Source organism: Canis aureus, chromosome 1 (genome assembly GCF_053574225.1).
Source record: "Canis aureus isolate CA01 chromosome 1, VMU_Caureus_v.1.0, whole genome shotgun sequence".
Lineage (NCBI taxonomy): Eukaryota > Metazoa > Chordata > Mammalia > Carnivora > Canidae > Canis > Canis aureus.
In genome coordinates this window covers 79,167,307-79,184,857 of record NC_135611.1, presented here as the reverse complement: position 1 = coordinate 79,184,857, position 17,551 = coordinate 79,167,307, and the positions used below count along the sequence as shown (strand labels likewise).

The 17,551-nt window shown below is 35.8% G+C and overlaps 1 protein-coding gene and 1 long non-coding RNA gene across 14 annotated transcripts in view; one reads left to right on the top strand and one right to left on the bottom strand.

The window, feature by feature from the left end:
• LOC144318687 (uncharacterized) overlaps positions 1-17,551 on the bottom strand; it is a 176,816-nt gene that overhangs the window by 116,063 nt on the left and 43,202 nt on the right. The window contains exons 2-3 of one of the 12 annotated variants that reach the window (XR_013384758.1): positions 8,564-8,708; positions 5,248-6,883 (exon numbers count right to left, since the gene is read on the bottom strand). The exons of 7 other annotated variants lie outside the window; for them this stretch is intronic. The gene's annotated coding sequence lies outside the window, so the exon portion shown is untranslated. Of the gene's footprint in view, positions 1-5,247; positions 6,884-7,841; positions 8,709-9,357; positions 9,512-17,551 lie in introns of those variants that run through there. 4 more of the 12 variants (XR_013384751.1, XR_013384742.1, XR_013384770.1 and 1 more) reach the window with 4 other exon arrangements.
• LOC144318716 (uncharacterized) overlaps positions 1-17,551 on the top strand; it is a 188,519-nt gene that overhangs the window by 151,530 nt on the left and 19,438 nt on the right. The gene's annotated exons all lie outside the window — the stretch shown is intronic.

The window sequence follows — 17,551 nt, the reverse complement described above, 5'->3', positions numbered from 1 at the left end:
TTATAAAAATGAAGCAATAAAAATGTTTGACCTTTAACCACTACAAGTCTTGAATTATACACTGCAATGTGAAAAGTAGATAGCTGCATTGTAGAAAGGCAATTACTTTCCCTTACTTGTATGTACAATTTTTTTAATGAAAACAATATTTGTGTGATAAAAGGAGAGGGGGAGGGAAACACAAATCATATTATTGATTTTATTTATTTTTAAAAGGACTTTATTTATTTGAGAGAGAGAGCATTAGCATGGGGAGAAGGAGAAGCAGTCTCCCTACTAAACAGGGGAGCCCACTGCAGGGCTTGATCCCAGGATACTGGTAGTGTCCAAAGGTAGACACTTAACCAACTGAGCCATCCAGGTGCCCCGTATTATTGATTTTAAAACAAAGAACATGGCTTAGAGTTTTAGCAACACATTTATAGACACTAATAAAACTTCTAACAAAATTTATAAGTATATTCTTGTCTAAATAATTTTTAGGAGATTAAAAATGCTAAGCATGGCCAAACCAATCCCCAAAAATCTCTGAGATTCCCATTAATATATAAAAAAGGAAAAACAAAGATCGTTTACCTCAAAGAACTAAAAAGGATGGCAAATCCTGACATTTGCACATTGATTCTTCTCTGCCTTGCCCATAATAGATGCTTCCCAAAGAGCCTCTGAATTGCCCTAAACACAGATCTTTAGGCATCATTAGCAATTATTAGGAGTTTTTGTGTGAGATTAAATATATTTGCATCACTTGATTTAAATTTGATTTAAATCCCTTCACCGTGCCACAGGGAGCAACAGATTAAAATAGTAACCTTTAAATATACTGTTTTGGAAACCAGAGTCAAAATATTCCAGTGTCTGGCAAGAGCTGCCACTAATCTAGGCAAACTATGAGGTCCCTTTCAACTTTAAATCTGTTATTTATGCACTGTTTGCTTGCTTTAAATGTCATGGGACTTGTGAGAATAAGTAGCAAGGACTATCACACCTGGATTACCTGTTAGGATGACTGTTTACATTCTAAACACCCAGTTTATTTCATTGCATAAAACAATTCTACCAAAATCTTTGAAAAAAAAAAAATCCCATGAGTAAATTGCTACAAAGTTTCTGGAAGTCAAGTTGATAATATTTATCATGAGCCTGAACACATTCCTATCCTTTGGTTAAACAGCCCTGATTTTAGGATGTTTTAAAAAGATTTATTTATTTATTTATTTTAGAGAAAAAGAGAGAGAAAGAAAGAAAGAGAGAATGTGTGTGCTCGCACATGCGCACGCAGGCACAAAGGGCAGAGGGACAGGGAGAAGCTCAAGTGGACTCCCTACTGATCACGGAGCCCCAAGTGCAGCTCAATTTCACAATCCTGTGATCAGGACCTGAGCTGAAATCAAGTGTCAGATACTTAACAGACTGAGCCACCCAGGCCCCCCTATGATTTTTTTATATGTGTACTCCAAATATCATATCAACCATTGTAGGCACTGTGCTAGTTTTGCTGAATCTAGCTAAACGAAGGAAATATATCAGAGAGAACTCTGTTCCCATATAGTTTGTTTTGAAGTAGATACAAATAGTCACCCATAGTAACTACAAATATGATAAGCCCTATGAAAGAGATGGACTGGTTCTATGAAATGATAAAATAGGGATTTGGATGATTTTAGATGCTTAAAGAAGTGATACTTAAATTACTGTCTGGAGGACAGATGGTCATAAACTAGATGAAATGCCTAGTGAAAGCATCAGCAAGTTCAAGTTCACAGGCCTGGAAAGGGGGAGTATAAGACCCTCATGTGAAGCAACTAGATCAGAGAGATTAAGGGAAATGTAGTATAAGAAAGGACAAGAAAAACAGTCAAGAATACTATGTAGGCATTGCTAAAGAGCTTCAATTTAATCCTAAAAGAAATGGGAAGTCACTGAAGATTTCTAAGCTGGGTGGTGTCATGATCATATTTGTGTTTCTTATAGATCACTTTTGAGTATACAATGGGGAACAAACTGGGAAAATGCGATAATGAATATAAAATACTACAGATGTGATGTGACAAGAATTCAAATCGGATGTGAGGCACAGAAGTAGGCTAATCTGAGAGATATTTAGGATATGGTATTAGTAATAGAGGCTCTAAATGGATAATGAAAAAGGATATGTGATCCTAACATTTTTAGACATTCTATTTGGATGCATAATAGTGTCATTCACTGAGATATAAAATGCTTATGAAAGTCTTGGGTATGTGTGTGTTGGGGGGACACACTAATAACTTCATTTTATACTGGTTAAGAATGATTTCCCTTTGAGTCATTGAAAAGTTGATGACAAGTAGATAGGTATTCAGAAAAGAACTCTGGCCTAGGGAGAGAAATGTGAGTCATCTGCATACAGGTAGTAATTAAAGATGTAGGTTTGAGCAAGGTTTCAGGGAAGAAACTATTTAGTGAGATGAGGAGAGCCTAGGACCAAGCCTTCGGGAATTCAGGCATTTAATGCCAGTTAGAAGAATATAGTTTTGCATGTGGGACGGAGAGATTATAGTGAGAGAGATAGGGGGAAAACCGGAAGTGCATTTTCTGGGTGACAAGTGAAGATAGGGGCTCAACAGAAAGAGACACTACCCAGCAAATAAGATGAAGATAAATAAAACTAGACAGTGTCTTTACCAAAATTACAGCCTTTTCAGTGGAATTCAGGAGAGTCGACTAGTCAGTAGTAGAGTTGGAATTATGGTTGATGTGAGAATTTTTAGTTTCTGCTTTGTATTTATTTTTGGTGGAAAGATTTAAGCATATCTCAGAAATTACTGGGAAGGGCATATTTGAGAGAGAAGGGCTGAAAATCCAAAAGAGAAAAGCAACTAAAAAGGAAAAGATAGGAGGTGGGAGAGGAACCTAAGCAGAGGGATGTTAAGTAGAGAGCTTTCACAGGTGAATTGGCAGCTCCTCTGCTAAACAGGATGGTATATCAGTAAGGGTTCTCCAGAGAAACAGAACAGGATACACATAGATATATAAGTGGAGATTTAAGGGAATTTGGTTCACATGATTATGAAGGTGAAGTATGCAACAATATGTCCTCTATAACTACATAAGCAGGAAAGCAGGTGGTATATTCAATCTTGAGTTTGAAGGCTCAAGAACCAGCAGCTCCAATGTCTGAACCCAGAAGTAAAATGGACATCCCAGCTCAAGAAGAGAGAGAATTTACCCTCCCTCTGACTCTTTGTTCTATTGGGCCCTCAACCTACTGGCTGATACCCACTCATATTGGTAAGGGTGATCTTCTTTACTCAGTCTCCTGATTCAAATGCTAATCTCTTCCAGAAACATCCTCACAGACACACCTAGAAATAATGTTTTATCAGATATATAGGTATTCTCTAATGTAGTCAGGTTAACATGTACAATTAACTATCAGAGACAGTAAAATGGGTGAAAATTCACGTTTGATACTGGCAAATGTAGAAGTTTCTGTCTTCTGGCATCTATCTAAAATTATATATGAATCAATAGGGACAAATGAAAGGATGTTTGATGGAGTATTATTTACAAAAAGTGAAAATTTTGAAATTACATAACAATCATAAAATGATTAAATAAAATATGGTCAATTATGTTGAAAAGCTATACAGCTATTGTTAGATATATTTTTCAAAAATATTAATGTCACTATAAATTATTGTCACTAAAATATAATGTAACTAATATTCACTGAAATAAGCAAGATATAAAACTTATTTTCCAATGTGTCCCTCTGTATGTGTATATGTATTTATAAAGACTATGGTGTTTTATATAAAATAATACTCATTATCTAAGGAAAGTGGGTTGGGTAATTTTTATTTTTTTCTTTATATTTTTCAATTCTTAAGCAACTAACATATTCTTTTTTTTTTAAGACTTTATTTACTTATGAGAGACACAGAGAAAGAGACAGGCAGAGACACAGGCAGAGGGAGAAGCAGGCTCCATGTAGGAAGCCTGACGTGGGACTTGATCCTGGGTCTCCAGGATCACACCCTGGGCTGAAGGTGGTGCTAGGCCACCGAGCTACTGGGGCTGCCCTCTTACTTACAATCAAGAATATACATGTCTTAAAAAATAAAATCAGTATCTGAATCTCAAAAACTAACCAAATAAATCTAGTCTCATTTAAGTTTAGATAAATGTAAAAAAAAAAAAAAAAAAAAGCAAATTAAAAGTCGGAAGGGACTCAGCAAATATAACTAAATTTTTTCCTGAGGGATTGTCCAGTTGATGTTTAATGTCTTTTCAGATGAAACTCTCAAAGGCCTGATATACAACAGAAGCCATTTTTTATTTCTAACTCAGCATGACTGTACAAAAACTTTGTTCAAAGCAAAAGGCTGATTTATGGCCTGTCATGCATGCATTGTACATCTGCTTTGTGAATGAGTAGCCTAAAGGAAACCCATTTTGTCCTTGAGATATCGATCAGTGCTCCTACTCCCTGCACTCCTTCATGGTAAAATTCATGATTTCTACCTACATGCTAATCTATAATCTTTTGAGCTTTTACAAGATGTAAAAAAGTATATAACCCTGTAAAAACTGTTTGTTCTCCAGAGCACTTTCTTCCCTGTGAAGAGCATGTTTCCCAGGCAGCTGTCCTAACTTGGGCTTAAATAAACTCTTAATTTTAGAGATTCTAAAAGGTTTGTTCATTTTGTGTGAACATTTCCAGCTCATCCCTGGCATGGTTCAGGGGCAGCTGTTGCTAAATGCAAATTAATGCACATTTACATTTAAAATGATCATTTCAATATATCTGTGGTAGGACAACTTCCTGACTTCATTCACATTATTCCCTTGGGCAAGCAAGACTACTGCCTTTGTTGTAGGACAATCAAACTCTCCAACACAACATCACTTTGCTTGAAAATATAATAATATAATAAATATCTTTCTATTTATGCTTGCTTTCTTAGTCCCAGTATATATATTTTTGATTCAAGCTTTGAGCTCTGCATTTTATTTCTACTTATCCTCTCAGAGAAAAACCAGGTTCATAGATCAAGAGTATTTGTAGGGGGGAAAAAAAGAGGGGAAGAGGAACAATTATTAGTGATACAAAAAGTCCTACATAAAATTGGTGATAAGCAGCTTGTGAAGCTAAAGGCATTTTATTATCTAATTAAGGCATCATCTGGGTACCAGAATAACAGCAATGCCCCACTCTACTATTAAGCCACTGAATTGAATTTATTTACAATGAGCATCTAGAGAAAAATAATAAATACAGTTTAAGAGAAAACTTCTGAAGTTGGGATACATAAATTCTAAATTCAAAAATTCCTGATTCTGCAAATAATTAACAATGTGACCATAGGCACTTAGCAAGTAGAGACCCTTTTACTATCCTATGTAAAACAGAAACAATAATCTCTATTTCACTTATTTTGTATTGCAATCCAGAACAATTGTGAAGCTAAAACAGCAAGTGTGCAAATACATGGAAAAGGATGAATTATTAAGTGAATATACTGTATACTCTAGGAATCACACACACACATACACAATTACAATCACAATCACAATATTTCCAATGAACTACAGCATTTCAATACCAACCTACTGTATATTTTTATATGTTTTACTAACTTTTCTACATCAGGTTTCTAAAACTGTTCCACATGTCCTGCAAGATGTTCCATGAAAAAGAAAAGGGCTCTTGTCTCTAAGTTCATGAAATAGTAGTACACCCTATTCCTCTCTTATAGACTTATAAAGCACACTAGTATATATTAAAGCTATGAGAAGTCCTGTAGATAAAAATAAAAAGGGGGGGGGTTAATTTTGAATATACTAGAGTTTTCAAATTTCTTTGATTTTGCAAGAATACTTTTTTTACTATCTAATAATATCTCATTTAATGTCAAATTATCAGAGTCCCATAAAACAGCTAAGCAAACACGTCTACATTATTTGTCATCCTTAGTTATTACCCTGTGTGTACAAATGACACGTGTATGATATAAACATATTTAAATGATTCTATGCATATAAAGTTTGTTATTTTTCTTGTCAAACCACACTGTCCTATACAGTAGTCAGTAGTCCCTGAAATTACAGCAATTCTGAATGAAATGTGCTTTAAGTGTAAAATACATACCAGATTTTGAAGACTTGATAAAAAAAATTACAAGTACTCAAATTTGTGTAGATTACATACTGAAATTGAGTTTATTTGGATTTACTGAGTAATATAAATTATATTATTTAAATTAATTTACCTGTTTCTTTTCTTAGAAAATCTAAAATAGTATCTATGGTTCCATATTTTTATTTCTACTGGACATCACTGCTATAAAATTGTTAAAAATTTGAAAATCCCAACAAAATATAAAGAAGAAAATTATCACTTATAATTTCATCTTTTTTCTAAGTAATTTTATCTCCTAAGGACACTTTCAATGCATTTTCCAATGACTATTTTTGTATGCATATGTTATGACACTTAGGATCATAATACACACAGATGATAGACAGGTAGGTAGATAGGCAGATAGACAGACAGACAGGCAAACAAACAGAAATCGACCTAAACCTTCCTTCTTTACTTTATTCTGAGGGCTGTCTATGGTGTTGGGCTATAGAGTTTGATTCTTTCCTCTTCTTCCTGGTGATCATAAAGCCCTGAATAAAATCAAACGACTTCAGAACACAAAATCACCTAGAAAATGTGCATCATGACATAAGCATCAAGTCCAAGGGTTTCACCAACATGTGTCTGAAGCTGAGTCTGGTTTCAGAGCCTTCTGGTGACCTTGGGAGACAGGCAGAGAGGAAGGGAATCTAGGCTTGAACATAAACAGGCCTGCCCGGGGGAAAATTCTTCTTCATCAGATTTGCCTTTCGTCTAAAAAAAGAAACCACATATAAACCAAACCCCAGCTTGCTGCTGCCATTTATTTAACGAAGTTTTAGAAAAGCAGAAAGTTCACTATAGTCAGTGATTTATTGCCCAGGGGAGTTCAAGGAAACTCCCTCTTGTGAGCTATTCATTTTCTTGTTCTGAACATCCCAAATCATCTCAGCAGGAGGGGATGTGTGTCCCTGACCTTGGCCGCTTTCTCTGGTTTGCGTTTTCATTTGCTAAATAGGTCACAGCACATTGTTTATTCTGGCCCACGGCTCCAGCAACGCTGTGGGATTCCCTTTCCTCAGCCTTGCCCTCTGCTATTCTCTCCTTCAAACCCCCACCCTCTGGGACTTGAATAAGCACTCAAGCAACTTAAAATCGTGCCTGAGTCCACATGAACAACCAGTTCAGTGGTTTCAATGGAATGACATAGTGTATGATTCTATTCAGTCTACCAGGCAGGCAAATGAATGGAAAACAGTCATGTTTGAAGTTTGCCAGTGCAAAGATTAAATAACTAGGTTGTGTGGATTTCCACTTCCTAACTGCAAGTGTTTTAGGTGGACATAGCTTTTGTTCTCTTTAGCATTAGTTTGATAGATTCTGCCTTCTACCACTTTTTTCTCCTTTCAATCTTTCAGTATCTGTTACGAACTCCCCACCCGAGCCAGCAACTGCATCAAAATAATGCTACTTTGTTTTGATAAGGTTTCTTTTTTTTAATAAAATAATTTTTTATTGGTGTTCAATTTACCAACATACAGAATAACACCCAGTGCTCATCCCGTCAAGTGTCCCCCTCAGTGCCCGTCACCCACTCACCCCCACCCCCCACCCTCCTCCCCTTCCACCACCCCTAGTTCGTTTCCCAGAGTTAGGAGTCTTTATGTTCTGTCTCCCTTTCTGATATTTCCCACACATTTCTTCTCCCTTCCCTTATATTCCCTTTCACTATTATTTATATTCCCCAAATGAATGAGAACATACACTGTTTGTCCTTCTCCGATTGACTTACTTCACTCAGCATAATACCCTCCAGTTCCATCCACGTTGAAGCAAATGGTGGGTATTTGTCATTTCTAATGGCTGAGTAATATCCCATTGTATACATAAACCATTGATAAGGTTTCTGATCAAAAGATCACAAATTATTTTGTGGATGATTGAGATGTTATCCCATCCTGTGAGGCAAGAAAATAACAAAAGAGTAATATATCATATAATCTGCAAGACTCTCAAAAGAAAATATAAAAAGGGAAATGCATTATTTTAACTCAGATTCTGCATCTTCTCTATTCATCTTTCTTTTTATTATTTAAAAATTTTCATTTCTCCAATCTTTTTTTGCACAATTGAATTTCCCCCTTTTTCTGCCTTCTTTGAGCATTTTTATAATTCTACTTCATCTCTTCTCTTAGTATATCTATTACACTTATTTAAAAAAAAACTTCAGTGGTCACCCTAGAATTTGCAATATACATTTTTAATTTATCTAAGTCCACCTTCAAATAATACTACAATGCTTCAAGTATAATACAGGTGCTTTAAGTGAAGTATCTTAATTCTTTTCACCATATAATACATTGTTGCTATTACTTTGAACGGTTCCCTTTTAGATCAATTAAGAAAACAATTTTGTATTATCTTCATTTATTTCCTCTCCAATACTTCACTCACTTTACATAGATCTGAGTTTCTGATTTTTCTTCTCTCTGAAGAATTTTTCAAACACTTCTCACAGGGCAAGTCTGCTGATGAATTCTCTCAAAATTTCTGTTGGAGAAAATCTTTATCTCTCCTATACTTTTGAAGGATGATTTCTCTGGAAAAGAACACGAGGTTGGTGGTTTTGTTTTGTTTTTCTTTCAATACTCTAAATATGTGACTCCATTCTTTTTCAACTTGCAAGGTTTCTAAGAAGTCCTCTGTAATTTTTAACTTTCTCCCCTTGAAGGGTAGCAGAACATACCACCTCAAAACATGCCACATAGTCATAGGATTATTCGGAGCTGATGGTAATTGAGAAGAAACAGATAAAGAAAAGCTCTTTGCCCTCCTCCATTTGCCGGAAAGCAGGATATAAATTTGTAAAGGTCCTCCCCCGCCACCAGGAAAGACAGAAGTTAATCATCAAAGACAACTACAGACCCAAGGATTTTTCCAAAGGAATCTACATAACAAACTTTACTAACTAGTCTTTATCTACCATTAGCTTCCCTATAAATTTACCTTCCCACAACCTGCTGCCCTAGAAAGTCAAAGTCCTTTTCCTTTGTCTTGTCACTTCTCTAAAAATTTGGGGCTTTTTGATAAGATGCTATATAAACTCAAGTTCTAACCACTCTTTTGGGTTACTGATCATTGAATATTCCCATGTATTATGAGCCAGGCTAAAACACTTCTTTGTCTTTCTCATGCTAATTTGTCTTTTGTCTTTTTTTTTTTTTTAAGATTTTACTTTTAAGGAGTACCTGGGTGGCACAGTTAAGCACTCAAATCTTGGTTTCAGCTCAGGTAATGATCTCAGGGTCATGAGATCAAGCCCCATGTTGGCTTTACACTCAGTGTGGAGTCTGCTTGAGATTCTCTCTCCATCTCCCTCTGCCTCTCTGGCTCCTGCTCTTTCTAAAATAAATAAATAAATAAATATTTTTTAAAAATCTATATTTAAATAAGCTTTCCACTCAATAAGGAGCTGGAACTCACAACCCTGAGATCAAGAGTCACACACTCTAATGACTGAGCAGCCAGGCACCCCTTGCCAGTCTGTTATACAGGGCTTCAGACAATGACCCTAAGATGGGTTGAGTTAAAGCAGTTTTTCCTCCCCTGTGCTATAGAAAGTATTTTCTCCCCCTTTGGTTTCTTCCCAGATTGTTTCATCTTTAATTTTCAGCAGTTTAAATATGAAATGACTAGGTATATAGGATTTCTTTCCCCTTTAATATTTTTTTGTACTTATCCTGCTTAGTGTTGTCTGAGTTTCCTATGTTTTTCATTAAATTTGGAAGTATTTTGGCCATTTTTACTTAAAATATTTCATCTGTTCCTCTCTCTTCTTCTGGTATTCCAATTATGAATATGTTACAGTTATATTTCAGTTTGGGAAATTCCTACTGACAAATCTTCAAGCTCACTGATTTCCTTCCTTGGTTATGTGAAGTTTAATAATGAGGTCATCAAAGGCATTCTTCATTCCTGTAACTCTATTTTTCTTTCTGGTGTTTCCTTGGATTCTTTGAGTTTCCATTTCTCTGCCTACATCACCCATCCTTTCTTGATTCTGTCTACTTTTTCCCATTAGAACTCTTACCACATTAATCATAGTTACTTTAAATTCCCTGATAATTCCAGTATTGGTGTCCTATCTGAGTCTGTTTCTGATGCTTGCTGTCTCCTCATACTGGTTTTTTTTTCTTTCTTGCCTTTCGGTATGTCTTATAATTATTTATTGAAACTGGACATGATGTGTCACATAATAAGAGCTGAGGTAAATGGGGCCTTTAGTGTGAGAATCTATGCTAATCTAGCTAGAAGCTGGGCTGTGTTTAATTTTGCTGTAGATGCCAAAGGCTCTAACATTAGCATCTTCGATTTTCTCTACCAGTTACAGACCTTGGGCTTCTCTGAGAGTTCTCACTCAGAGCCAGTGTGCCTTGCAGCTTTTAGCTGTAATCCATCATTACTGCACTGGAGCCTACTAGTGTGGTGTGAAGGCGTGAAGGTGAGGGGGTATTCTACAGCCTTATGATTGAATCTTTCATTAGGCCTGTGTCCCTGGGCTATGATCTTCACAAGTGATATAAGCTTTTTATTTTGTTTTGTTTTGTTTTAACCTCCACTCCTTACTCTCTTCTCTGGCTGCAGTGTTTCTATTTCCTTAAAACTCTGACTACTGGTGACTATGCGCCCCTTCTTCTTCAGAGAGAGAGAAGGCCAGAGGGGTTGAAGTGGAGGAAATCCCTTCTCCCAGTTGTGTTGAGACTGACAAAGTCTTTGTCTTGAAGGGTGGGCCTTTGCTATGTAAAAATCTCCAGGTCTATTTGATAACAGTTAATCTTCCCTCTCCTGCCAAAGCCCTGAGAGGATCTTCCTCTGATGTTCATTTACTAGGAGAACCTGCTGGAATTCCCAGAGATAAAGCCCACAGAATATGAAGAAACCTCTAAAAACTGCAGACACCTGGTCCTCACTCTCATGCTAGTCCACATTTGGCCCCCAGCAATTTTTCAAAATTACCATTTAAATGTTAGGGCTCCGGACACTTGTGTTCTAAATAAGCAGATCTTAGCTATGACTTTCTGGATTCATCTGTTTCTTCAGATTCTGGATTGGCAGTTTATCCTGGAAACTTAGCTCTTGATGGGCCCAAGAAAAGTATGTCAGTTTGTCCAGCTTTATCTCCCAAGGACAAAACAACAACTTTCAAGCCTTTTGCATGTCAGAGCTGGAACTGGAAGTATCCTCATAACTGAATGTTCCCTTCTTATTTGTCATAAGTTTATCCTTAGAAGGATACTTCATAGTGTTTGATCACAGATGAGTCTGGGCATTGCTATCACCAAGTAATGTCAATAATCTGTCAATTGTCTTTCCTGGACTCTATCTTCTATCTTCACTTTTTTTTTTTTTTTTCCCCACTGAGCAAATATTTATTATGGGCCTGTGGGAATAAGATTACCATGGGTGCTCTCTCCTGGTATGTTCACAAAATCCTTTGAAACTAAACTTCCAAGATAATCTACATAAGGAGGGCTACATTAAGTTTCATCATCAATATTTTTTCTAAGCAATAATAAGACTCTGTCTTAACTCAATTGTTGTCCATTGATTAATAAATCAAAGAAGACATTAAAGAAAGCATTATATTTTGAAATTTGAATTGCCTTGCCACAGTAGAGGTAATGGCCTATCAAGAAACTGTAGTGAAAAGCTTACTTTCAGATTTTGGAGTGGCAAAAGAAATCCTATTAAACCCTGAGTTAGCACTGGAAATGTGAATTCAGCTGAATAAAAACAGTACTTGGTTCTGCCTAGTGACGTTATCAATTTCCATGTTAACAAAAGTCAACATTTCTCAGCAGCCTGGGTGGCTCAGCTGTTTAGCGCCGCCTTCAGCAAGGCCTGATCCTGGAGGCCCCAGGGTCGAGTCCCACATCGGGCTCCCTGCATGGAGCCTACTTCTTCCTCTGCCTGTGTCTCTGCCTCTCTCTGTGTGTGTTTCTGATGAATAAATTTTTTTAAAAAATCTTTTTAAAAAAGTCAACGTTTCTCCTTTAGATTAAAATCAAGGAAAACTCCTCTGTCCAGGATGCCATAATGTCAGGATGTGAGAAAGAAGAGAATAAAACAAAGTTAGTCCCCTCTTTACATAAAAACAATTAACTCATTTTTATATCAAATAAAATATGTTCTGTTGCAACCAGATGCTTTATTGTATTTAGAGATCAAACCACCATTTAGTCTTGGTAGGTAAAGGAAATGCAAAAGTTTTAGGACTGTAAATAGTACAATGGACATATGTATGTGTGTGTGTATGTGTGTGTGTGTGTGTATCCCCTCTAGTCAACCAAAAACTGCTAAGCAACTGATAAAATGTTAGAGATTTAAAGATCCTAATTTTCATCATTTCTTATGGATAAACTATATTTACTCTTTTAAAAAGGATCATAGGAAAGTAAAGTCTCCATTACTTTTTATATAAGACCATGGAAACCATATTCTCAACTAGGAATGACCTACATTTTGCTATAAAGGTTTATGCTTGCCTGCCCTTAGATTGGCAGGCCAGGAAATCAAGGTAGTTTCTTCCCTCTAACATACTTCATTGACACCACCTGAAAAAATCTGGAGAGTATTTTGTGAATTAGTTTTATCTCAGTAAACCTCAAATGTGCTTTAGGGTATGGTAGGTTGTATGGAGAACACAACTGTAAAGTGTTCAAGCAACTCTTGTTGATTTAAGTGTAATTGATCAGGAGCACTATATGAAAGAGCTTGGTACAAAAGACAAATAAAAGGCCTGAGGCTATCACGTATTGTTTGTGGCTTATTGTACAAAGCAGAAAAAGTCTCATGTACTCACCAAGCCACAGCCCCCCACTGTTCTCTCTTTTTAGTATAAATAAAAGATAGCTAGTTTCTTGATAGGAACATTCTCTTTAAAGGGGTATTGTAATAATCTCTGGGAGCACGGAAATATTCCATGGCAGCTTCGACCTCTAATCACCAGGTTCTTTGTATCTTAAAAGAGTCTTTCATGGCCCAGGACTCTAATAATTGTTTCAATTTATATTTAGCAACTCAAAATTCAAAGGATTGTGTGAGTAACAAAATGGTAAGTAATTTCATGAAGTATTTTAGTATGGATAAAATTAATACACTCTAAAAATGCAAATCATTAGTAAGTTCTTTCTGGAGAATTGTATTTGGAAATTCATGTAAGTATGTGCAGTGTGCATATGTGCTTTTTTCACTCATTCCCATGTGTTTGTCTGTGTTTGTGCATATTCTGCTAAACATACAACATGATGTCAGGTTTGCTACAATATGAAGGAATGGTTTCTTCTAAGAATTGTGTGCTTGCAGGGTTAATTCAGGAAGGTTATTGCCCAACAACCACATAGCAGTCATATCTCATCACCTTCAGCAGGAATAATTTATAGTTTAATCTTACATGCAGGCATATTAAATTAGTATTACTCATCAGAACCCACTTATTAATAAAACAAGCCGAATTAGCCACTGGAGAATCATATCTGGAAATTCAATGACAATTTTACATTTTTAATAAAGGCTCAGAAATATTATTGCAGAGCAGGTGGTAGAGAGAACTGTGGTCAAATTTGACATTCATTAATAATTGAAGTGTGGAACGTGATAGAGGTGAAAATTGATATTGATTTCTTTCCTCTAATATTTGGAGGAGTTCTAAAAGGTAAATAAAATGAGGTAACAAGACATATCAAGTCTTACTGATTTCTTTGATCACCTCCTCCCTACATGAGAACACATATCACTCCTTCACCTACCATGTTTTGAATAATTCAGTGCCCATAGTCTTTCCAGTTCAATGCATTATAAAACACACTCAAGCTGAGTTTCAATCATATTAGACTGAAAGCTGAATTTTTTATGAAGGATTATTTAAAACAAAATGCGTCTTGAGCCCAACAGCCTTTGAAACCAAACAATCCTGGGAGTTCAGTAAGGAAATGTCAACACTGTGGAGAATTTTTTGATTCAGAAAATTAAAGGAATCCTGTTTGATGTATATTAACCATATCAATATTAACAACCTTCTGCTGGATTTCAGCACTGATTTGAGAGCTGAGGTATTATTGGTCTTGTATTTTAACTAGTTGTGAAAGCACTGAGAGAGTTGTTCTTGGGTTGAACTTGACCTGCCTCTGGGAATGCTTTCTGTTCCATCCATTTTGAAAGGCTTTATTCAAGTGGATTTTTTCACCTACCTCTTATCGTTTGCACCCCTTGGGAAAATGAAAGATGCTCAAATATAGATGTCAACACTGCAGATGCTTTGTTTGGCAATAGTGTCTTTCAGTTTCCTGTCTTTAACAAATTATATTGCAGACAACGCATTTGACTTAAAGGAAACTCATTTTACTGATGTACACCTGGACTGGGATGCCAAAATGAACAAGTCATTTCAGACTTCCTTTTTATTTTATTTATTTTATTTTTTTTAAATTTTTTACTTATTTATGATAGTCACATAGAAAGAGAGAGAGGCAGAGGGAGAAGCAGGCTCCATGCACCGGGAGCCCGACGTGGGACTCCATCCCAGGTCTCCAGGATCACGCCCTGGGCCAAAGGCAGGCGCTAAACCGCTGTACCACCCAGGGTTTCCTTCAGACTTCCTTTTTAATTCTGAGTCATAGCTTTATGTTGCAACTCTACTTGTTCAAAAGTTAGATCATGGAGGTTCCTTCCTATGACTTTCAAATAATTAATCAAAATGGTCTTCAATGGGCTAAGTAGCAAACAGAATATTACTAATTATCAGTCTCTCTCCTAAGTCATATAAGATCTTGTAATTTCAAGTAAGAGAAACTCAAACATAAAATGTCACAATAGCGAAGCATACCAGCTTTACCATTTGACTATTCAGAATTTTTTTCTGCCAAGTTACCCTGAATCTTAGACTACTGAGAATGTCTTCTTAATTTTTAAGCTTCCCCTCTTTTTGCATCAAAAGTGGTCACTGTTTTATAAATAAAACTAAAGGAAAAATATGAAGGTAAGAGATCATTCAAGATATTTCCACTGGGCATTAAAAATACAGAGAGAAAGATAGATGCTGTGGAGTAAATATCCATCTTCTATTGTAACTGAACATAGGTCCATTTTCTTAGGTGTGGGGAAATATTTAACAATGCTAATGAGAAGCCTGGCTGGCTGGACCATCCCTCTTGAATATAATTCCAAGTAGCCTCTGTATAAGGTTGTCTAGATCTTGGTTCCTCCTAGTAATCAAACCAACACTGTGGAGTCAATCAAATTAGGGTCTTTCAGAGGCCATGCTAGAAACACAAAGTGAGATGAATAACTGAGGTAGCTGACAAAAAAGGATAAGAAGCAAAAAATTTTTCCAAATTTCATTTTTCCTCATTTCTCTGTACTGTAAAGGGAAAGACATCTGGGTCAGAATTCCTTTTATTCTTAGCCATGGTTGATTTAGAGACTGAAGGGAAAAGCTAAAAACAAAATATGGAGTCCAGAGTACATGAACTATCTTGTATGCAGCCTCACAATTAAAAAGGTCTTCCAAAACGAAGGGACAACCTTTTAAAAATATAGTGCCTATCCCTCTCAATCTAAACCAATGAACACTAAAAATGTTTTAGAAATCCAGCAGACAAATATACTAACTACAATCAAACCAAAGAAAGGCTTATGCCATACCAACTGACAATGGCTATCTAGAAGGAGGAAGAGAACACTCCAATATTCTGACTTGGCAGAGCTCAGTACATCTACTAATTTTCTTTCCTAAAGTCAAAGGCATAAAGAATTTGAATAAAACTTTGAAACTGCAATGTCATTCCCTATCTCCAAAAGTAGCTTAAGGGAGTATTCAGAAACCAGGACAAAGAAAATTACTTCAAGAGAAAGCCTCTTCACCTTGATGGCTCAGTCAGTTCAGCAGCTGACTCTTGATTTTGGTTCAGGTCATGATCTCAGGGTTGTGAGGTAGGCTCTGCCGCAGTGAGCATGGAGTCTGCTTAAGATTTTAAGATTTTCTCTCCCTCTCCCTTTACCCCTCCTTCCTGCCCTGTGCATGTACTCTCTCTTCTTACAACAGCAACCACAAAAAGCCCCTTTTCATATCAGCGACCACAGACATTTGCCCAGGTAATGAAATGGTGTTGGGACATTTTGTCTGCTTTTTGTATTCATCTATTTAACTTTTAGTCAACATTTAAAAATATCCAATCAGATATTTTATAAAAGTGGAAACTGAAGCTCAGTATAGCAGGTAATGAACTTTCCTAAATGATAAAAAATGCAAATTGGGATTTGGCTTCAAATTCCCTAAGTTTAAATCAGTTGTTCTCATTAGGTCTTGGCTAACTTCTTAAAATTCTATTTAGGAAGAAAGGATAGAATAAAGGCTTGAGCATAGAAATGATCTAAAAATCACTGAAGATACACAGGCTAAAGTGCAGTTTCATTTACAGTGGATTTAACTTGTGTTCTTGTATCTAGTTTTCTTTCTGTACAACTGTCAGAGAAGATGAAAGAAATTGGGTAATATTTGCATATGCACCTACTCTTGGAAGAATTGCTTTTAGCTTTAACAAAAAGATCCTTTTGTCATCTCAGATTAACATCTTTATTCCTAAATGGAGCATAAATGACATTTATTGGCTAAGATTATTTGTAATAGACAAGACTGTTTACTACCTAGCAGATAACTATTTGTAAGTCTTACTGAGTATGCTAACAGAAAAAAAAAAATTGATACCAAGCTCTCATTTTACAAGAGTGAATTTAAATTAACGTCAGTAGTCAGAATTAATGAAACTGGGTAAATGATGCAAAGGTATTCCACCGAGTATTTTGTTTTAATTGGAGATAGGAAATGTGAGTCATTAGAGGTTTTTAAAAATGTTGCATTCTATTACTCCACCATATTTTAAATCCAGAAATATAAAGAAAAACTAAAACATGTTAGCCATTTTAGGTCAGTTTTTAATATGTATCAGCTCTTAATTTAAATTGAGTGAATAGTAAAGAGTCTGAAAAAAAAAGAATATAATCTGGAAGCATTTAGGTACAAGTAATAAATCTTATTAGAAGATATCTGTTTACTCATAGGCAGCTGTGTAGTTTACTATAAAGCAACCACAATTCAAACATTATGGCATTACTACATGAACGATCACATATATAAATTAAGCTGAAAAGAATTTCACAAATAGTTCCAGGTATTTCTTGAAAGTTTGATCATGATAAAGGTGAAATTGTAATCTAAAGATCTAAAAATACTCATTAAAATTGATGCTGAGAAAACTGTTTATCCATTTAAGAGAAAATCATATTAGGTCTCACATGACACTGTATACCGTACTCTAACTTTATACCAAAATAAATTATACCAGTTCTATGTATAAAGAGCTTAAAAAGTTGCCACTCCATCCT